The 24,135-nt window shown below is 46.5% G+C and overlaps 1 protein-coding gene across 1 annotated transcript in view; it reads right to left on the bottom strand.

Annotated features, from left to right (window-relative positions):
* LOC119386626 (monocarboxylate transporter 13) overlaps positions 1-24,135 on the bottom strand; it is a 173,959-nt gene that overhangs the window by 88,240 nt on the left and 61,584 nt on the right. The window contains exon 2 of the mRNA XM_037653915.2: positions 22,049-22,248. The gene's annotated coding sequence lies outside the window, so the exon portion shown is untranslated. The remainder of the gene's footprint in view (positions 1-22,048; positions 22,249-24,135) is intronic.

Genomic DNA, 24,135 nt, shown 5'->3' with positions numbered 1-24,135 from the left:
CCTTCAGACTACTAGACTCAAATGGGGTAGAAGTGCATGCCGTCGCTGACTGTTTTGCCACACATTTCTCATCCGTTTATAAGGCCTCAGACTCCAGCACTGATATCAGACAACAGCCCAAGGCAGTTAGCTCATCCAGTGCTTTGTCGCTGGATGAAAATCTTATCAGCGAATGCATTAAGCGCTTAAAACCATCCTTATCATGTGGCCCAGATGGCATCCCCTCCGCCATACTAAAAGAATATGGTACTATATTTGTCCCAGTACTGACTACGATATTTAATAACTGCCTGGACACTTCCACATTTCCTAGCATGTGGAAAACTGCTCGTGTTTTCCCAGTATTTAAGTCGGGCTCTAAAACAGATGTTTCTAATTATCGCCCGATTTCTCTACTATGTGCCACATCAAAGATCTTCGAACTGGCTCTTCACAAAATATTGTCTTTTAGTGTGAAAAACTCACTGATTCCAAATCAACATGGTTTTCCTTGCTGGCCGCTCAACTACCACAAATCTTGCTAGTTTCATGACGCAGATCTCCACACCTATTTCTCAGAGAGGACAGGTTGACGTAATCTACTGTGACCTGAGCAAGGCTTTTGACGTAGTCAGCCACACACTGATTATGGTTAAACTGGCGAACTTTGACGTTGACTTGTCGATTGTGAATCTCTTGCACAGCTATCTGCTCAATAGATCTTGTTATGTTGCCGTAAATGGCCAAACCTCTTCTTTGTATAAAGTGACTAGTGGGGTCCCTCAAGGGTCGGTATTAGGCCCACTCCTATTTTTAATTTACGTTAATGATGTTTCTTTTGCCATTCGTAATTCTTCTTTCCTCTTGTATGCCGATGACATCAAGATATTTAAGGAAATTCATTCAGTTAACGACTGTCGCTTGTTGCAGTCAGATTTGTGTTCTTTTTCCGAATGGTGCAACGGCAATAACCTTTCTCTAAATACCGCAAAGACAAAATTCATGTCTATCACTCGCAAAACATCTAGCGTGTCATTTCAATACTTTGTCAATTCTGTGCCGTTATGCAAGGTTTATGAAATCAGTGATCTTGGTGTTGTTGTTGACAGCGCGTTAAACTTTTCTTCTCACGTTAAGCGTGCTGCTATGCGGGGCCTTCGTTCTCTCGGATGTGTTTGTAGAATATCTCGAGAATTCAGGTCTCCCATGGCCCTACACAAATTGTACACGGCAATATGTCTTCCGCAACTTGAGTATGCGTCCGTGATATGGAATGGCATTGCTCAATCCAGCGGTAACACCATTGAACGAGTCCAGAAAAAATTCCTCAGCATATATAACCATCGCTTTGCTAAAAATGACTCTGGATCTCGTTCAAATACTGCTGAGTCATTATCACTGCCATCACTTCACTGCCGACGAAATCGTTCTGATCTCTTATTTCTCTACAAGCTAGTCCACAGTTTCATATCCTGCCCTGTACTTCTCAATTGTGTTAATTTTCGAATTCCGCGTAAGTTAACCAGAGAGAACAGACCGTTTCATGTACCCGCCTGCTTCTTCCAACACTCTACCGTTCACAGAATACAAAGTCTTTATAATATTAATTTTCTTGATCTTGACGTTTTTCATAGTCCACAATCACTGTTTTTATCCGAGCTTTGCACTGTTTTGACATAGTATGGCACAGTGTACAAAGTCTTCCCTTCTCCGTCTTTCCGCATAGTTGTATATGTGCAATCTAATTTTTTATTCCCCTTCAATATTTCTCATATTGTCTTATTTTACTCCTCCCCTTTAGTGTTCATTTCTCTTTGTCTACGTGTTCTTGCTCTTTTTATTTCTGAAGACTGTCTGTATTGTATTGTTTATTTTTATTGATTTTATTTTTGCGTGCGCCTGCACAAAGACCTCACGGTTGTTCCTGGGCACGTTAAATAAATGATTGATTGATTGATTGATTGATTGATTGATTGATTGATTGATTGATTGATTGATTGATTGATTGATTGATTGATTGATTGATTATTACACATCTAATTGCGCTGACATGAAGACGTCGAGGAAGGCGATCGCTACGAAAGTGTGTACAGTCTTTACGCCTTCTCGCACCAAATATCAGCAACCACTGTTGCGAACTCCAACGCTAAGGCTGCCGAGACTTCGAAGCACTTGTTTTGTTATACAGCACATGCATTACCTGCCACTATCAAGGTAAGGCCTTAGCGGCGTTATGGGTTCTCGGTTACAACTGAAGACGTATTTTCGCGCGTCCGTGTCTCTTAAATACTGACTGCAAGCAACCCTGGCCATCGCACCAGCGGAAAGTACGAAATACGCGTGTGACTGGGCCGATTTTTTCTTCTTTGGAGTCTCATGACATAAAACAGACTTATGAGCGCCACCATTCGTATTTCGCCTGTAAGCCGTCATCCTAACGAAGAAGACTGGGAAAATCCCACCCGCTTATTTTTTGTGTTTTTAATTTTTTCGCTTATTATTATCGCAAAAATTACGTTGAAGAGCATGGCTTGTTTTGCTGCCTCTTTGACAACAGTTACACGCAGAGGCTGCACCTCTCAAACGGCGGCTCGAGCTGCTCTGACGTCGGCGTCATCCTGAGCGATCTTTCCAAGCTTCGTTAGCAATCGGGCTTCTGCGACAGTGAATAAAAACGTTGAAAATTATAGCCATAAGCCAAAATAAGTGAAACGAGACATTGCCCTTTTCAGAGAAGCACCCTGTTACAGCCTTCATAGCAGCCAATCTCATTTTCCCTACACATGTAGCAGCTTAACACGTCAACGGTCACGCGTTCGGATGCAACAATTCTCTGCGCTCTTATATAAAGAAAGCTTTTCGTTCTCTCGCTCCCTCGTGCGCGCGGAAATCCCAAAAGGGAAACGCCGTATTTGAAGTCGCCTAGGGAGCGAGGAAGCTCCTTGAAATCACGGAACACTCCTTTATATAGCGTGTCGGCTGAGCCTCCTAAATACCTTGCGTAATGCAAATATGATTGGCCCGCTGGGTTATTTCAGGATGCAGCCATAGCAAAGGCGCCAGAGGCAAGCCTCGGCGCTTGTTATTGCTTTGGCGTCGATCGATTGTATCTGTTTTTAAGCAGCGAACATCACTCACAAGCACGAACAAAAAATAAATAACAAAATTACTCGATATACTAACTGAGGATAATTGAGGCAGTAGACGGCGTTTAACTAAGACAATAAGATGGTTAACTACACGCATTCCGTTCGCTCCGTGACACGCACGTTCTTTTGAACAAAGTGAAAAACGCCCAACTTCAGATCCACACGACTCATCTAGTATTTAGCATCATTTGCGTGTTTCTCCACACACTGACGTCTTGCGAGCACACGTCGGGCGCTGCTTCTTGTGTGTCAGGAAGAGACCTTTTAACCATACGAAGGCTGCGCACGTCATATTTTACCGCTGCATTAAATTACCGCTGCACCATGAGTTTGGCCTGCAGTACCTATAAGTATATCGGTACGAAGGAACGGCGAAAGCCTGCGGTGCCAAGGAAGAAAAGCTATATTCCACGTAACCATGACGTTTTACGAAAGAATTAACAGGGTGGCATAAAGCGTTTCGAGCACTGCAGATGGTTTCTAAAATCAGTGCGCACGAAATATGCTGCGAGGAATACGACCAGAATCTAAAAGCAGCTCTTTAATAAGGTTTTCGACGTCAGGGGTAGAGTTCACCTATGCCTCAGTAATGTTACATTAAACGAATGCGATGGTTGGCACGATAGTTCAGAATACGACTGACGTCAGATTTGGTTCTGTCTGTCTATATGCCACGCATGCCCCCTTGTGGCTCAAGTCATACTGTGCATCATGGAGTAAACGCTTGCTTTTCTTGATGAGGACACGTTTCGAGAGTTGTTCAAGTACACGTACGCCTGTGTACTCCAGAGATTTCGTCATCTCTTGCGAATCCCGTTTGGTTAGTGTACAGTCTGTACTGTAATGCTGTTGCTAGCGCCTTTTTTTTTTCTCTGCCGTGTTTCCACGGCATATGCGCATAGGATAAGTGCTTAAGTCGTCATCAGTAGTGAAATAAAGCGGTTAAGCCGACGCTTTATTACGCCAAAGGCAAGATGGCGCCGACCAAGAAGAGGCCCGAGCCGATGACTGATGATGGTTATGTACAGATGAGGAAGATGAAGTCCAATTAATGCCTACACAAATTTCCCCCGTTGACGAAAGCGGCCAGCCTGGCCGCGAATTACGTTGTGGAACGCAGATGAAAGGGTTTGAGACGCGAAACGTGCACAACCTCTGTGCCGCGGCAGCGTTGGTCAGTGGAGGCATGAACAGGTGTAACACGGTAGTTCACCGGCGAGCTCTGGTCTATAACTGTGTAGGGGCCCGAATAGGTCAATTCCGACGACAGAGAACGGCTGTGCTGGGCAAGGAATTGGTGCCGTACTGCTACAGCGTGACCGTGAATTTCTCGAGAAAGTTGTCGCGTATGCAAGCCGCACTCTCACCTCTGCAGAGAAGAAGTACTCGATAACCGAACAAGAGTGCTTGGCTGTTGTCTGGTCCATCCAAAAATTTCGTCCGTACCTCCATGGTCGACATTTCACTGTTGTGACCGACCACCATGCGCTATGCTGGCTGTCGACAATCAAAAACTTGTCGGGACGCCTTGGCCGCTGGATTATCCGATTACAAGCATATGACTTTGACGTCATTTACAAGACCGGAAAGAAGCATCAAGATGCCGATGCTCTATCACGATGTCCATTGCCGCCAACATCGGAGCACGTCACGTCACCTTGTCAAATTGGCCGCACTGAGGACACATCGTCGATTGCATCCATTTCTTCCCTGCCTTCAGCCAACCGCCCTTCAGTGCTTTCCACTCACCAGCGTACTGATTCTTATTGCAGTGACATCATCAGTCGCCTAAGTGGTGCTTCGTCTTCTCCTAATGCCAGGCTACGAAAACAGCTCAACCTATTGAAGTTTGAAGACGACGTACTCTGTCGGTACATTTTTCACCCGGAAGGCCATCGATGGGTCCCCGTCGTACCGCGGGCTCTTCGCGGGGAAGTTCTTCGGGCTTCACACGACGACCCAACGTCAGGCCACTTTGGCTACCACAAAACCCACGAGCGCATCCGCAGCCGGTTCTTCTGGCCAGGTCTTTCCACGAGCGTAGCTAAATATATTGCCTAGTGCGCCCTTTGCCAACACCGCAAGCGGCCTACTACTGTCCCAGTCGGGACCCTACAACCACTTCCTTACCCAGCACCTCCACCACTTGAAATAAAGCGGTTAAGCCGACGCTTTATTACGCCAAAGGCAAGGTGGCGCCGACCAAGAAGAGGCCCGAGCCGACGACTGATGATGGTTATGTACAGATGAGGAAGATGAAGTCCTGTTAATGCCTACAGTAGTGACGCTTGCTCTCTTAACATAAGTTCTGCTACTTCTCGTTATATGCAAACGCATTTAGTCGCGTTCAGCGAAGCATAAAAACTTGCGTAAGCAGTTACGTGTCGCGATGCACCTTTTTAGCCATCGTCTCTGGAGACGCATCTATGAATGTTGTCGAGGCTTTTAGAACGCGTTCATCAGATCACGCCCAATTTCAGCCTATAAAAACTGGCTGAGGCTTAACTTGTGTAAACCGAGTTTTCAATAGCGAATGATATGTTTCGCTTGGTTTTGCAGAGACTATGCATACAGGCGGCGGCTGCAGTAGCTTCTATTTATTGGCACGATTACGCGCTTGGTAAGCTTTCCTATAACGTGCTAATCTGGCCTCCATTTGCGCCTGTTTTTCAGCAGGCAACTCTGCCTTTGCTTGATATTGCGCAGCCTGCCGTCTAGCTACTCGATGATTCGATTTAGCTAATTGCTTACACTGAAGCGCACGCACAGACAGCCCATTCGGCACGACATCCATGGCGAGACTGAGCGACTAAGTGCCGGCAAAGCAGCCGCTAGACATTCGCCTAGTCACGCGGTACCGCAGTACTGTAACGCTGTAACAGGGTGTGTGTGTGTGTGTGTGTTCCTATTCTTCGTCCGTGTCTTATTCGCGCCTTAAAACTTCAAATACCGCAGTAGTGAGGCTCCGAGCATGGCTTCGAGCGTGCGCGGCAGCGACGCCTCTGCGTAGCGGATCACGTGTCGTAACTTGGAGTAGAGTGTACGCTTCTAGTACACTCTACTTGGAGCGAGAGAGACGCAAGATAAAAGAGCAGCAGCTGCGATTGTATAGCGTTCGAGCTGTGCCTGAGAGCCAAGAGCTTTCTATTTCTCTGCAGGCTCGTGCCTCGAGCCACGCGGCTCTTCCTCTTTTGCAAAGCCCGGCCGGACGCACATTGTATTGCACTTCGGCCGCTCAAGGTCGTTGCGACGGGATGAATGACCTTGCGAGACATGCAGTAGCACAGCTCCAAAAAAAAAGACTTCAATGGAAACATCTACCACTGCATGATATTTGCTAGGGCACGTTGCCGAGCTAGTTGGTCAGGATTTATAATTTGCACGTAGTAGCGCAACGCAACAGGGACTGAGAAGAAGCCACATGCACAGCGCCATAACACATACATAGACACATACATAGCACGGTGTATGTGCCTTCTCAGTACCCGTCGTGCTGCGCTAGCTACTCCGGGTAAATGGTCAATGCATCGTGTCCGCAGTGCTTCCTAAGACTCGCAACATGTTTTGTGTGTCTGGAGTCATTGCTTGTGAAGCAGACAGTCTCTGCAGGTTGGGCCACAGCTGCACTGCGACCAAGGGAGTTCGATGATGAAGGACAACTTTGGATATGTGTAAAGTCTCCACGCTGAGTACATGCAGCGACAGCGCTTCTAGTTTTCTTCTTTTTCCATTATCTACATGTCTTAGGCCTTTGCAAGTACATTTAGTGCGTGTTGTGTGTCAATACGTGTCAGTGTACGTAGGGGATCAAGGCCTCAATATCATTTTGTTACAAAACCAAAGCTTGTAACAGCATGCCAGACCTTTAGATAGGTTTGCAGCTGCGGCTAACTTTCGCCTTCAAACAGCGCAATCGCGTGTCTGCTTCCTAGCAGAAAGTGTTTTCACGAAAGACACAGAAGACCTGAAACGACAGCAAACGGCAACATAAAGGGACATCCTAAGCCCGCCACGAAGGTGCACACCGATGCTGGAGTGGCGGCGGTAAGTTCATTACCAGCGGCGCCTGGCCGCCTTCTCTACGCGCGTATTCCCGGGGGCAACGCAACGCAAAGCACCGGCCGCAGATGCGCACATTCGCGGAGGAGCGTCAAGAACCCGGGTCGCGTGTGTGCGTGCGTGTGTATCGTCGGCACGCGAGCGGCCGCCGCCTGGTTTCACGAGTGACGTCATAGTGACGCACATAAACCACGTGACTGGCTCTAACCCACCGCCACGGCGGGCGGCCGCCTGCGATTTGCAACCTGGGCGCAGGGCCACGGTTCTCGGGCGCGGCTGAGAGCGCCAGTACGCTGTTCATCGAATCTCTCACTTTCTTGCGCCGTTTCGCTGTTCTCGCGGTCTGGCACTGGTCGCGTGACGTACATCGTTTTCTGCAGACTTCATTTATCCCGAATATAATCCGCCGTGCGTTGTGACACGTACCACACTTATGGCATGTTGGGCGCTTCAGACTGCGTGAGCTCGAAGCTGTGTTTGAGGCTCAGCAACCGGCCAATGTTCTGTCGCGGAGGACCATAAGAACCAAGGATGCGTTCGTGAATTGGTGCGCTCGCACGACACCTGTAACTCGGATTATTCTATTACACTGCACAAGCGTAGGCATAGTGGGCGAACGTATACGGGAACATGTAACAGGGACTCTAAGCGTTATGCTTCGAGTTATAGCCCCTTGCGTCAGAGTTTCCAAAGCAGTAATTTTGTTCCTTGGAGGTGAAAAGGAAAATCGTCATCCACATGTTTATATCACAAAGCTACAATGACATTCGTACTGATTCCTTAGAATTAAAAGCCTTCGTAGTTGAAGAAACGTTCGTCCTGGTCCGGGGTTCCAACCCAAACATCTTTCCAGCGTGGGCGCTCTGCCAGTTGAGGTAATCAGCAGGCTAGCAATTGAGAGCTCCGCGAAAGAGAATTAATCAGTGATATGAAGGACACGCTCACTGAATGTGGCATATCAGTTCGAGGTACTCTATGAGAAAGCAGAGCCCCTAACTAACGCGGAGCGCCTTCTAGACTCGACATGCAATGCTACAATCATTTTGCAAATCATCTGCCAGAGTATACCCTCAGCGTGTAGCCGTACACCTGCGTGGTGTGCCACTCATAGGACTACCGTTCTAAAATCTCTCACAGTTAAACATTTTGAAACTTGTGAATAGTATATAATGAGACCGAGAGAAAAACTAAGCTTACTAGTACCACACGCGTGATGCGCGGCCAGACCAATCTATTTACTTGCCAGTATACTCAAGATTCAACTACCTTTCACTGGAACTATCCTGAAGGATATATTGTGGTACAAGGCTAAGCAGCAAAACTTCTCGCTTTGCATATTTTTGCATTTGCACATAATAAAAGAGAACACACATTACATCCAGCTACTGGGCTTGCGTCCCCGTACAGTTATCGTACACCGACTTAACAGCTTATTTAACGCCGATAGTTGTCAATACTACTGGCGTCTATACTCACTGCAGCCGATTCTCTTTCCTCAAGAACGGATTCTTCCAGCCGGCGTTCGCTTCGAATCCGATGGTGGCATCCAAGCGCTGGCTGTCGCTCGAAGCAGCGGTGCAGACTCCGAGCCTCTTCCGCGAAAGTTTTCGGGCAGCACGATCACGTCATGAGTGTAAGGTGTCACGCTGTGAGCCGTCGCTCTCTTCCTCGCAATACGGCAGCGACCATTACACCGAAAAACTTCTCTCGTTCGGGGAAAGTGGTGACGTATAGAATCCGATACTCCCCCCCGCGGTCACTGCACCGGCCCCTCCAATCGCGCCTAACACGAGGAGCCACGAACATGAACGCAGCTTGGCCGGTGCGGATGCCTAGAAATAGCGCGCCACTGTACAGTAACGTAGCCAGATTTTTCTCTCTTCTTTCTTTTTTTTGTGGGGGGAGGGATGGGGGGAGGAGTTCAACCATGTATATGTTCGTGCGTGCGTTTGTATGTGTGCGTGTATGCAAAACTTAAAATTTGGGGCGGGGGGAGGACTGAACCACCCTACCCCCCTAGGTACGCCCCTGCCCCTGTATGCGTGCCATGCGGAGAGGAGCCTATTACAAGGACACTATACTGCCTCTGTATTCGGTAATAGGCTCCTGTAATATGCACACGCGACTCCACGAGGAGGCTGGATTATTCAAAAACGAATCATGAGCAATTCACCTTCCCTTTACTCTCTGCAGATGCAGACGCTTACCATAACCAGTTTCTGTGTTTAGAACTAATAGTGATGGTTCAGAGTACTCTGTACTTTACTATGCGAGAGCTGTACGCAGCTGCCCCTATGTGAACAAGCTGATTCAACAAGGCCGCGTATTTCAGAAAAAGGGGATACGATTTATGAGTACCACGGTAGAGCGGTGGGCTGTCCCTAAATGTTAAAATCATACCACCTGCATGAAGAAGGGTGAACGTTGGTTCAAGGTAGTTTTATGTTTCTTTAGAATTGGGGTCTCAAACACGCGGCCCGCGGACCTCTCGCAGGCGGCCCGGCCCGCACAGGGCTATCTTCGTTTCACATGTTTTTCTTTATTTTTAATAGGAATGTTCATGAACTACACAGACGTGACTGGCCTCAAACATTTTTTTCGTGAGGCACCCCATCGGGTCACCATGTGCTAAAACGTAACTGTGAAACATAAACCCTATATTTCAGAATCGGTGTCCAGGTTTGAGTGATTGCAGAGATCAGTATCGATATGTTCCTCGACACCTGGCGTCAAATCCCCTTCAGCAATGACCCGTATATGATATATGGGAAAGGTCCACTGGGAAATGGCCACGTTAGCTGTCGTTTTGTTCAAACCTCCCCGCTTCGACCTTCTTCACTGTCCCGGCCCTTGAGGGAGACTGAATTTCGTGGCGGCGGCCAGCGAGCTGAGGTGAGTTTGAGACCGCTGGTGAAATAGCTGAAGATTGAGAGTATACTATGTACTTCACTATGGGAGGGCGCTCTGCCATCCCGAGCCTGGACATGACTCAAAGCGAACAAGCAATGTTTCGCGCCGTGTCTGTTGCTTTCGCGCGCGCTTTATTTCGACGCCACGTTCGCAGCCACAATTCAAACTTCCGGCTGACCCTAAAGGTGCAGCTGGTAAGACTCTGTGCGATAAACAAAAATTACGCACTAATGCTTTAAAACAACATGGAGGCGCAGTTCTTCATTCAAGCGCTAAATATGCAAATGAATCTTTATTTTGCAAATAAACTACTGACTACCTTAAAGCAAAAATTAAGGATTCTGGCGCATGTTTCAGTGCTGCCTCATTTTTAGCATAGGGGATCGCCGGCCGCCGATCAGTACAGTTCCAGTGACTACCCATCACCGCACGAAAACACCCACTATCATGATCTTGCGTTTAAAAAGAAAACGGTAGAACACCGACTCGTTTAGCTGATGCAGAATGCATACATTAAGTTTTAATGCATTTCTATGGCGAAAGCTTTAGATGCGTCATCAAACGCTGGAAATTGACCGTCGGCGTCCAGCAGCATCGGCGTCAACACGACTGAGGCAAAAGATCATAATACGATGACCTCACTATATGACGTTCTGATGACGTCACAGATCGCAAAAACTAGTGACGTCATCGTGACGTTACTATGACTTTCTTTGGGAACGGTAAGAGCGCGCTAGAAACAGCGACACAAAAGAAGGCGCACACACAGCGCTTTTTGTGCCGCTGTTTCTTGTGCACTTTTACCATTCCTAGCTAAAGAATGGGCTACCAACGTGCCAGATTGCAACCTTGGTCACTACGACATCGCATCATGACGTCACGCGATGCCATCATCACGTGACATCGTTGCACTATCAAAGGTGGGCCGATGACGGAGGCAGTACAAAACCAGGTGAAGTGCAGAAATAATTATTGCCGGGGTTTACCGTCCCAAAACCATGATATGATTATGAGAGACGTCATAGTGGAGGGCTTCAGAAATTTCGACCGCCTGGGGTTCTTTACCGTGCTCATCAATCTAAGTACACGGGCCTGCAGCATTTTCGCTTCCATCGATAATGCGGCCGCCGCGGCCGGGATTCGATCCCGCGACTTTCGGGTCAGCAGTCGAGCGCCATAACCAATAGACCACCGTGGCGGGTTAGGCGCAGGAAGCTTGCAATGCCTCCGATCCTGGAGGCAGTGCAGAACCACGTTACATCCAGAAAGCACTCCGAGGGGGCCGAGGGGGGATCAGTACATTGACTGAGAAGAAAGATGGCTTTTGCCTTCGAGTCGCCTTAGGCGAATGCATAAGAGACCCTGTGAGCTTTTTTTTTTAAATATTGGCTAGGACAACACATTTTGATTTTTAAAGTTTATTGTATTATTGCCTTTCTTTAGTTCTTATTTATTTCGTCGTTTATGTATTTTGTTCTGTAATTTCTTTATCTTTATTTGTTTACTTCTTTTGTTTTTCTGTTGTTTATTTTGGCCAGAAATCATCGCACGTATTGGGGGGGGGGGGCACCTGAAGAAGGTTTCAAATAATTTCTACGTCCCGCTAGTTTTTTCAGCCTCTAACTTGATTCTCTGTGCGCCCGGATTAATAACAACAAAAGAAACAAACAAAAAAGAAAACAAGAAAGAAAGTCTGCGGTACCCAGCGTGCCCAGAAGTTTGTCGGGTGCAAGGAAGGTATATATGATCAGATTCAGCTCACATGCGGTAACGTGTACATGGGACAAACGGGGAGATAACTCAACGGACGTCTCAGAGAACCTGAACGTTCACTTGACGAACGGGACGGATACAACCTGGCGATTCATTGCAAAGCGTGCGGATGCATGCCTCTTTCAAGAGAAACAGTTAGTCTGGACACAACTCGAGCCAATGTAGCTCGCGAGCTGAAAGAAACCTCATTCATAAATAGAAATGGCCTAGACTGCGTTCGCGAACTGTCAGAAGTGTTGTAACAATGTAGAATGTCCTTTTTAGAAGCCCTTAGAGGTAACACTTTTGAACATTATTATGTAGTACACACTGCGCATGCCGGATGACCCAGAACTTGCTATTCTTTTATGTTAACGTGTTTACACCTTTAGAGCAGTTTACAGCAGCTTCTCGATTCTCTTGTTATTTTTATCCTTTTCAGGTTGCTCTTCCCCTATACACCACGTGTCATAGATCACAATAACCATCTTTCCCATTCAAGTTACGTCACTGTACATTTCTGTTCTCGTCTTTCTGGCCAATCTTGCCACGTGAATGTTGACTATATATGGCTGGCGCTGCCAAATTTGCGCCTGTACATAATACGCGTGTTTCTTTCAATAAAAAATCAGTTGTCCGTCTCACTTGTATTCGTCTCTTTGGTGCTGTACTCCTTCCGTAAATTGAGTATGTCTTTGCGCACACGACCCCCACAACTTCTGGCGAAAATTTGCGCCTCGGTTTATAATACGACACTCGACGCGCAGAGTGCAAACTTCTGTGAACTATACGTGCCAAACTCGCCGGCGCATGATCTGTTCTCTCGGAAAAGAGGCTCCACCGTGCAGGTTTAATAATGCATATAGCTGAAGGTTGTTCCCCTCGGTGAAGTGAAATTGCAGCTTCTGCAAAATCAAGTGTTTCAGATGATTTCGCAGGCTGTAACAAGGGACACCCACGACAAAGTATAGCCAAAATATACAGCAGCACCAGTGGCAGAGTCGAATATATCCGCCGCTAGTACAAGCAGCCAGTTCTTGCTGCGTTGCAGCAAAGCTCTACAACTTTTCTGCCAAGTGAAGTTAATGCGGTACATGTGTGTGTGGTGTGCGCGTTTCCTCATCGCCTTTGAGCCTAACATCGACGTTCCAGCTTTGACCCCCACGATGTGCCAGCTACTTGAGCAAGTTAAAGCCATTGAAGTTGTATGGATGCGTCTGATCCTCGAACTCTATCGAACGGCCGATACTTGGTGCTGTCGGCGCCTTCGCATAAGAAAACAGAATACCGAAGCAATACGTCAAGCTACTCATGTCGCAGACGATTGTTTCTTCAAAAGGAGAATCATAGACATGCCACACGTGGCCCTTGGCAAATTAAGAGAGACGACATTCGTTGGCAAAGGCGCCGGCCGGAAACGAACCTCTGTTACGCACGATCTTGTTCCTTCACGTTTTTCCTATACTGGTTTCTCGCATCAAACTAGTATATCAGAATTACTACTCAGTGGCAAGAGCTAAACGGGCGCGTTCAAGTCGAAACCGTCGCAACACAGTCACATCAACGCAGACGATGACCAATAACTGCAAGGATGCAAGAGTACACACATAACGATATTGTTGGACACATCGGTGATCTTTGGGCATTAACAAAACCAATAACATGCGCAAATAGCCATTGTAGACGGGGCGATGGGGGCAGAAACGCACGAAGGTTTGCATAAAAGGTAGTGGAAGAGAAAATCAGCGCGGGCGTGGAATCCTTATGAACTGCCTTCCAATAACAATCCAATTCTATGTTGCAAGGCATCAGCATCAGCAGCGTGTAGGCGGCAGTATCTTTTCTCGAATATAAACAAAGCGAAGGTGAATGACCTCTACGACCCACGTTTTTTCTTTCTTTTTTCGTAGACCTCCGCTATTTACACTTGGGCTTCAGCCTACATGGTCAATACGCTCTACAGTCCATGCGCGGAAGCTACGTCATCGCGCATCCCTCTCCCGTCGCTTACGTCACAAGTCGATGCGCCCTCGCATACACGTCACATGACTGTGTCCCCGGTGAGCAATAAGATTCGAACGGAGCGAAGGACTGCCGGTCAGGTCGTCGCGAGGGAAAGGAGCTACAAAAAGCACTGATCGATGTCTCAGTTCTGGGAATACGCGAGCGACGGCTTAACAGCAAAAAGAGGAGGAGGCGACGGCGGCCGCGAATCCGGGTCGCCAAGGCGGTTCATCGAGTGCACTGACCTTTGGAAACTCTTGATCCCATCATTTCGCGTTCGCACGCGAATTATACCAGTAGGCTGTAGTCAACAGAATTATGGGCAGCAACTCTCCGCTGGACAGAGCAGATCAGATTGTGTCTAAGCATTATACCTATCCAACAATGCTAGCCGACGTTAGCGATTATTTAATTTAGCCAACATCGGCGGACATCAGCCGTCACTTATCTAGCTTCAGGAAACGTTAGCCAGTACTAGTTTTATTTAGCCACCAATAACCAACATTGGTCTACATTAGGCGTCATTAAGTCGGATTAATCCACACTAGCTTTCATCTAGTCAACATTAGTCGACATGAACAAGTGATGGCCGCTGTTGGTTGTATACGCGAGCAAACACGGCAAGCCAGAACGCCCCCTGTCGTTCACAGCTATGCACTCCCTCGAGAAATGGACAACTCACTGTAAGGAATCACAGTCAGGCGGACGGACAAACATACACGAGTGGATAGCCGCCCTAGAATGCGTTTAAGGCATCAATAATTCGCTGACTCATTCATTACTATTGGGGCTAATAAAGAGCGAGGCGACATCGCATATTCCCAATAATAATTGTTCGGGTTTCACGTGTCAAAATCAGGATATGATTATGATGGGACACCGTAGTGGACGGCTCCGTAAATTTCGACCACCTGGGCTTCATTAACGTGCGCCTAAATCTAAGCAGCTCCAAAATTGTCCACCGCCATGCCTCTTTCTCTGAAACTATGGCTCGCGCTCGCAGGAGACAGTCCGCTTTATGGGTGTTACTCATGAATAAGATATCGCAGTGGCCGGTTACTTCGTTGACGACAATTTTGTTTGAAGTCTCACGCTGAATGATTTTCATTAACTTGACAGCAAGACTTTTCACTTGTTTAGGAACGAAGTCTGTCTACTTGAAATTCTTTCTTGCAGCTGCGGTAGTCTTTCTGCGAAGTTCTAATCTCACTCATACTATCAACCAACCAGTCCGCAAGAACGTCGCACTCGTTATGCGTACTTGAAGACACTTTACTTCACCGCTCCCCATATCCGCGCAAGCGCTGTAGCACAACAACGGTGCCAGCGACGCGGTAAATGCATCCTGATTAATAGTAATTACTGTAGCAGTAAATACGTTTGATCGGCTAAGTTTGTCGCGTCAATGCAGTGAATTTTAGCATGTCACTCTTCGAAGGCGTAAGCCTTTCAAGTGACAAAATTCGATACACCTGAAAGCTTTACGACAGCGTGCATGGCATGTGAAAGGCATCACGCCGTCGCACCATGCTGGCCCTAAGAAACACTGACTCCAGTGACTGAACATCAGTTTCAGAGTGCGAACGTTGATAATTTTCTACAGTCATGACAGGTCTCAGGCAAATGATTTGAATAAAAAAGCGTACGCAGGGAATCAAAAGGCGGTCCAAATTTTCTTGCAGGGCTGCAAATGTAAAAAAAATTGAGGAATAATCCAGCAAGGACCTTAAGACGTGGTCAGAGCAACATTGGCGTTCGAATATTTTCACCTTGCACTCTTCCGACGTTCCTAGTGCGGCATGTAAAAACATCGTCCAACGCTATTCAAGATGTGTGATAAGATGTATTACTGGGACAGCTGGCGTCCAGCCCTCCCATAGTCGAGTACGGAGCACTCTGACTCGTCTACCATTTCTTCTAAACAGATGTCTTGATAGGCACAGCTGTTTTCAGCTCATTCATTGCAGAGTACGTGATACTGCGAATGGCACACCTTTCGTTCTAACCATTTGTTTCTATGGTGTTGTTCTCTCCTTAACCGGGACGTCTTACTGCTCTATCTTGGTGAAGCACATATAGTACTTTAGAGCGTTCGACTTTTGTTCTAAACACATTTTATTTCTCGATGCGAAACGTTCAGTTTCAGGGACAGCTTTCCGTTCTCCTATGGCGCAACTCTAAATAAGATAACACACACACACACACACACACACATATATATATATATATATATATATATATATATATATATATATATATATACGATGCGAAACGTTCAGTTTCAGGGACAGCTTTCCGTTCTCCTAGGGCGCAACTCTAAATAAGATAAATAACACACACATATATATAATATATATATATATATATATATATATATATATATATATATATATATATATATATATATGAAGATCGATGGGTCCGGTACGATAGACGGGTGAAAAGAAGGACTCACGTACGGAATGTAGTTTATTAACGAAGGCTGGCCCACCAGCCGAAACGTTAATAAAACTACATTTCGCACGTGAGTCCTTCTTTTCACCCATATATATATATATATATATATATATATATATATATATATATATATATATATGAAAGAAGTGTTAATTTCAAGGGCTCGTTTTCTTTGTTATACACAATATTAATGAGAACTAACAGACAATAATGCCAAGGAAAGTATAGGGGATGTTTTAGTAATAAGTGTAAGCTAATTGTGAAGAAAGAAACGTGGACGAAAAGATAGCTTGCCGCGGGCAGGGACCGAACCTGCAACCTTCGAATAACGCGTCCGATGCTCTACCAACTGAGCTACCGCGGCGGCGATCCCCCCGTCCACTTTACAGGGTATATGTGCGCATTTAAACGTGGGAGCGTCAGTCAGCGCCGCCAGTAGCCATGACGGCGAGTGTGGAACACTCTTTTTCTGCCTGTTGGCGTCACGTAGCACGTGAACTTATTACGAGCTGGCAGCTGACCAATAATCCCTCGCATACTACCTGAAAGCATCAAGTCTGCCAGAACGAGACCCTCGCTATGAATGAAGGAAAGAAGTGTTAATTTCAAGGGCTCGTTTTCTTTGTTATACACAATATTAATGAGAACTAGCAGACAATAATGCCAAGGAAAGTATAGGGGATGTTTTAGTAATAAGTGTAAGCTAATTGTGAAGAAAGAAACGTGGACGAAAAGATAGCTTGCCGCGGGCAGGGACCGAACCTGCAACCTTCGAATAACGCGTCCGATGCTCTACCAACTGAGCTACCGCGGCGGCGATCCCCCCGTCCACTTTACAGGGTATATGTGCGCATTTAAACGTGGGAGCGTCAGTCAGCGCCGCCAGTAGCCATGACGGCGAGTGTGGAACACTCTTTTTCTGCCTGTTGGCGTCACGTAGCACGTGAACTTATTACGAGCTGGCAGCTGACCAATAATCCCTCGCATACTACCTGAAAGCATCAAGTCTGCCAGAACGAGACCCTCGCTATGAATGAAGGAAAGAAGTGTTAATTTCAAGGGCTCGTTTTCTTTGTTATACACAATATTAATGAGAACTAACAGACAATAATGCCAAGGAAAGTATAGGGGATGTTTTAGTAAGAAGTGTAAGCTAATCGTTTCTTTCTTCACAATTAGCTTACACTTATTACTAAAACATCCCCTATACTTTCCTTGGCATTATTGTCTGTTAGTTCTCATTATATATGTCGGAACAAGGTATACCCTTCTAAAATGCTTTTCGATCGGAGACCGATCTTCATCAAGACGAAATTTTTCAGGCTTCGATGCGCTTTTATATCGTCGTCCTCCGAGCCGAGAGAGAAAAAAAGTAAAAAAAAAGTGTAAAAAGCTAAAATAAAAATAATAAAATTAAGCGTAATATATATATATATATATATATATATATATATATATATATATATATATATATATATATATATATATATATATATATACATACATACACTCATGATTTTACATGATTTTGCACGATGGTCAGCGGCTCTACCATAGTATGTACAGCACACAGTACTTCAAATCGTGTCCCGCTTGATTTGGCCTGGAGTGTCTATATACGTATTATCTGATTAAATAAATTGCCATTTCGCCCAGAGGTGAAACAGTGAAAACGAAAACAAGCATTGTGCTGCAGGCGTCCCAGAAAGCTGGTGTTATCAGGAGCGTGCCAACGGTGTTCCGGGGAATTCATATCGACATTGTCCGAGTGATGCTGAGGAACCATCGCCGCTTCTCAGCGCCCAAAATGCAGCGCCGGAGGGTTGGGATTACGTAGAGTTTATACGTTTACTCTACGTTGCGCTTACACCAGAACATGTACCATGGTGTGGTTTGTGCAGATCTGCTCAGCAAGAACGCGGCGTACGCGCAAAGCACTCATAATAGCAGCGACAGCCATAAATCTACCTGGCTTCCAAGTGTTCAGCCAGCAATTCATTTCTAGGGGGGGGGGGGCACCATCTTTTATGTATGTTTGTGCGCGTGTTTGTATCTGCGCGTGTATACACATGGATGCACGATGGAAAAATGTCGGGGAGTGTTGAACACCCCAACCGCCCTCTGATTACGCCAATGCTGGCGTCTGCATAGTGTATTGTGCTAAACGTTATGGTGCGTCCCTTTGGGGCTTCGTCGCTTATGCAGCCAAACGCACCTCTCGTCTCTGCAGGCTTACCAGTCATCCGCCCGCTGGCCGCGCATGCGCCGTCTGTAGCAAAATGGCGAGTTGAGGCCAACGGCGGCGGAGCGAATTCGTGCACCTCGAGCATCCCAGTATTTTTGTTTGCAATAAGATTTCACCTTATGAGGACCATCGACTTTTCTGAAATTAGCGTTCAAGCAATGTACCGATATATCGTATTTCTGAAGCCATTTTTGTCAATGCGAGAGCATTATGCCTGGCGCATTGTACGAGCCAGCCGTCATCAGAAGCCGTGGCAGATAAACGGCCCAAAAGTTACGGGATGTTCATTTAACCAAAAAGGGAGCCAGTGGGACAGGATTTGAACGCCTGTCCTACTGCTGCTGATATGGCTCTGTCAGCGAGCGCGCTAACCACTGCGCCACCGCTGCGCTGCGTCATCGTTCTAACAGGCAACAGTGATGTTTACCGTTCTTGGATGCTTACAGACAACAGTTATGATTGTCTTCGACGCCGTGCACGTGGTAGGGCTCTGTATGGCAGGCGATTCACTAGATCGCACAAGGCATGAGCGGCGCAGTTGTCGGCGTTACGGAGTCTTCGTCGTCCTAAGTTGACTCGTTCGCGTCCACGTTATCAGGCAAGGCAGCAAAGCGTGGCCGGAGGCACCGGATCTCTACCGACAAAGCACGAGAACGTCGCAACGCAGCAAAACGTCGAAAAGAGCTGTTGCAGCGAAACAACCTTCATCACTCAAGCTTTCGGCAACGCGAAAGGCAGGGCACGCGGCTGCGAAACTACTTTTAGAGAACTCCGCTAGTAATACTCAGCTGAGAAAAAGCAATATGACCGGTTTCTGGTGTTGCGTTGTTGCGACCTCATAAGCAGCAACATTACATTAGGAAACATAACGCAAAAGCACTAAACTATGCAACATTTTACTGCAACACAGGAATGAAAAAACGCGTCTAATGATTGAGGCATAGCATATCGATAATAGTGGTAGCGCATGCGTAAGTAAACCGTCGATAACTTGCATAAATAAATCAAATACCTTAACAGTTATCTTTCACGTAGATCCACACGCATGACGTAGTGATATAGGTTCGCCTATTGCCTGGGCATGCGCAGATAAGTTTTCGTGCCTTCCTTCTTTTCCGCCGTTGTGCGCCTTTGCATTTGTTAGCCGGCGTTTGTAGTGTCTTTACCTCCTTCTTGTGTCCGTGTTTGCACGCCCTGTCTTTTTTTAGAATGACATTTACACCTTGTAGATGGAAAAGCAAGCATGCAGATCGCACTAATGCACCATTTCACCAAAACGCTTTCTGCTCTCCTCCTCCAGTCCGCCTCGATGGTATACTGCTTACGTGCTCGGGTGCTCACCGGAAGGTCGCGGGTTCAATACAATCGACTGAGAATAAAAGGAAGATCCAAGGAAGCGGCAAGGAGAAAACGTTTTCTCCTTAACGTTTTCAGGGTCAATGAAGTACAGTTACGGCCTCCGCGAACACCTCCAAGATGGTCAATGACGTACATGTACGTCATCGTTTGTATGTTATAATGCTCGCATTTTCGACCATTTCTCCTGCTTGGCATGTGGTGCCACGTTGCGGAAATACATGGAATTTTTTTCTTGCACTGATGTCTCTCCGTTTCTTTTTCTATGCTTAACTACAACGGTGCGCCGGCTATCGCGAGCGCATCCGGTCGTGCGCGGAGGCTAGTTTCGGTTTCGACTTTTGGGTGGTTCCCGCTTCTTGCGCTCGCATAACTGACAGCTATCCGGTTTAGAATGTCTCATGGTGTGATCGCTTTGTTAATCTGTCGTTTATTGCTCCCCGGGGCTTGATTACGCATGTTTCCGTGCAGGCGCTGACTTACAAAAACAATGCCGCTGTGGTTGTGTTTCCTGTTTTGGGGACTCACAAAAGCCGCTCCCGTCTCGTTAGTGATAAGATGAAGGAATATTATAGGTTTCTCACTTGTTTTTGCTTTCTAAGCGCATGCACAACCATACATTTTTCTTTGGTGCGCTCACCCGCGCAGTTCGCTTGCGCCATGGAAGTGCGCACCGGTTGCTCTGCTGCAGGCGAGTCGAACGGCGATTCGGAGTAGAATCTGATTCATTGGATATCACCCGCCATACGAGGAGTTACTTTCTAGTTAAGACTCAGATGTTGATGAATAAGCGAGATCTCAAAAGCGTGTGAAGCGAGACGATGCTGACCGGATGACATTTTCTCCCGCCGCGTTTCCATTTGCCGACACTTCGTGCACTTATTTTTGTACATCTCTGAACAATGTTTATGCAACGCATTTTTTGAAAGTCGTATAGGCTTTTTTTTAGAACTTATCTTGCTGTTACTCATGAATAAACCACGTGCATGTAACAAAACAAACGATTTTTGAGACTTTATGAACATCCCAAAAAATTACGACGATTTTTTCAAGTAGATTGGTCTGAAGAATTTAAATGGGCAATAAAAAAATCGACCCTGGGGGGTCGCATTTGGGAAAAAAATTCTACCCTCAAAGGGTTAATGTCTCCTTGGAAGGACATAAGAATCCCAACGGTTTGTACTTTGTCTGAAATAGAAACTGCGTCCGATGTTTGTGTCGCATGGAGCTCACTGGCCAGGCTGTGGTCTCGCACGGTCTTCTACCGGTGCTGCAGGCGGCGCACCAGCTGAGCTCTCGCATACTTTGGGAACCTCTTGAGTGGGAGATGTTTTATGATGTTCAATGCTCGTACGTCGTCGCGGTATGTTGAAGCACGAGCCACGGGTCTATCTATCTCCCATACCCTGAAGGCGAGGCAACAGCAGCGGGCGACACAGAAGCGCGGTGTCGCTGTCCCCGGAAGCGGACGTTGTTTTGAAACAAGAAAAGAGTTACGTGGGGTCCACGTAGCGCTCAAAGAAGCACTCGGCGAGGAGGAGAGACAATCCGGGTGAGAGTAGCGAAGAAAATGAGAAACGAACGGCGGCCGATCATCCAACGCCTGCAGCTCGGCATCGTTCTGAACATTCTTTAGGCTTCATGTTCCCTGTAGGCTGCTATATAACTGCCGCTATATAACACATTCCCGACATCGACGTGGCTCAGGGTCCGTTCAATGATACCATTGTGCTTTCTAAGAAAAAAAATCAAAGCACAAGCGCGAGATTGAAGATGGCTACTTTCTACGCAAAGTCCGGCGAAGAGTGTTTAGCTAGACCATCTGTTATGCTGCGGGCCACCGAAATAGCCTATCTAGAGGCGCACAACTAAGTGGTCATCGCGTCCTGCTTTACTTCTTGAAACATTATGACAATATGTCCTTGCACATGCGCGTTTTACTTCAATAAAAATTCCAGTAGTTCCTGTCAGAGCGGTGTTCGTCTCCGTTTCTAGAAGCGTTCATGTTTCGTCTGTCTTGAGCTGCTCGCCATAAGAAAACGGATTACCAAATTGCTCAACGAACCATTCTTCTGTATTTGTCTTGTTAGAGATGATATGAATACATCTATGACCACAAAAAGCCGTCGCCGCTTACCGGCAGGTGATGTTCAATTCTAGGCCGCGTGTCAACGCAACAGCCGGCGTTCGTTGTTGCGGCCTCGCTGTAGAGGTGTAGCCGTGCGCCGCCAGGTGGAGTGGGCGCCGGCAGCGATGTGGCCTGGGCTGGTGCTTGTGGTGCCGCCTCGAGCCGCCACGGCGAGGCTCGGCAGCGCTCAGGCCCCGGGGGCGCCCAGCCTGGAAGAAAGACAGCGATGGAATCACTGTGATGCACAGTTCGGTGCACTTCAGGGTTCTGCGGACACCCTGTTATTTGTGCACAAACAGTCGAAGTTAGAAAGGGCTGACTTCTGGCCATGTTGGTACTACGTATCTGAAATGTTTAGCGCAGATTTATCAAGACAGGACAAGACGAAGGAATAACACGTACACCGGCGCTGACTTTCAACAAATGATTTATCTGAATCCGGATCACACGTATTTATACATTGAAGAACCAATACTCACGCATGCGCAGGTACAGTACCGTCGAGGAAAACTAGTTCTTTGTTTGTCAAAGATAGCGACGGGGTACTAACACAGTCGAACAGTCGAAGTTGTTTGTGAACACAGGACAAGCGCTTACTTTCATATCCGAGTTGAAGTAAGCGCTTGTCCTGTGTTCATCTTGCTCGTGTTCGTTTATTGTGCTGTTGTTTGAGAAAGTTAGCGACGATCACAGTTTTCAGGCATGCTGTATTCGTAGCAGTGTCATTTCTTCAGGCACGCGGTTGTGGGGAGCATTGGCTAATGGCCAACTTGACACAGCTAACATGACATAACATGAAGCACTCTATAAGAAGACCAGCATATTGGCATGTACCGCAATCACATGCTTAAGTACGGATCACAAATGTTGCGTTTAAGATTACCTCGACTACTAAATGATCTGATTGTTAATAATATTGATATTGTGTCTTGTTCTCCTCCTGCGATTCTTGATTTTTTTTTTCTTGTATGTAAGCAACATTCTTTTATTTATGTTACGAGGTAGATTTTTGTTGCTGTTCCTTCTTTTTTTTAATATTCCATATTCATGTATAACATGTAACCAGCTAGCAAAACTGTATTTCCGCTCTGCTGCTCTTGTATTTATTGTTACGGGTTTCTGGGACTCAGCAGACAGTCAAGAGCCACTCTTTTCCCCACTCGCCTTCTGCAACACTGTGTTACTTTTGTCAAAAATAAAGCATACATGTATTATAGTCCTAAGTCATTTCAAAGTTGAAACGACGGTTATGCGGTTGGCATTGAACAGCACTGCCATGGTGCAGATTAGTACAAAGCAACGAATAAATATACTTTTATTAAGGTGATAGTGTAATGTACATTTGCTGCGAGATTGGAATACAACACGGAATTCGAATAAACGTCATTGTTGTTCGTGTTCCTTTAACATTATGATAACCAATTCTACCGTTATTGCTACTGTTACCGTTGCTATCCTTATTGTATGTTCATACAGGCTTCTTCGGCCATCACGAGCGCACAGTGAATTTAAGCGCGCGATGAGGCGTTTGAATTTTAGTGAATTGTAGTCCCCAGTTTTTGCCACCGGCAATTACGCAGCTCCTATTGGTCAGCCAGGAGCGACGCAGCCATGGAATCGCGTGTTGAAGCCGCTGGTCCGCAGTCAATTACAAAACGCTGTTACGTCGCTTGGCGAGACCAGACGCGGGCTGGCGTTCAATTACGAAACACGGATAACGCCGGACAAACATGTTTCGTAAGACGAATAACAAGAGGTTCAGCTTTCAGCAATAGTTCATGCGATCAATAGTGCGTAGCGCGCCACAGCTGCAGGGTTCGCTTATTGATGTCGTCTAAATGCAGCAGCGGACTTCAGAGAGACAACGAACAAACCGAAAAGAAACTTCAGTCTTTGGGAGCTCACTGTCGTACACGCAAGCGAAGGCCATCAAAACTCTCACTACGCAATAGACTATGACAAGAAAAAAAAAGCTGGCCCACCAAGAATACATCTAGAATTACTGATCACCCAAACGACAGACAACACACTTAAAGGACCCCTCACCAGACCACTCAGCAAATTTTAGTTATACAGTGGAAATTGTTACGTGTCCA

The sequence above is a fragment of the Rhipicephalus sanguineus genome, chromosome 3 (genome assembly GCF_013339695.2).
Source record: "Rhipicephalus sanguineus isolate Rsan-2018 chromosome 3, BIME_Rsan_1.4, whole genome shotgun sequence".
Classification (NCBI taxonomy): Eukaryota; Metazoa; Arthropoda; class Arachnida; order Ixodida; family Ixodidae; genus Rhipicephalus; species Rhipicephalus sanguineus.
This window is presented reverse-complemented; position numbering and strand designations above follow the sequence as displayed.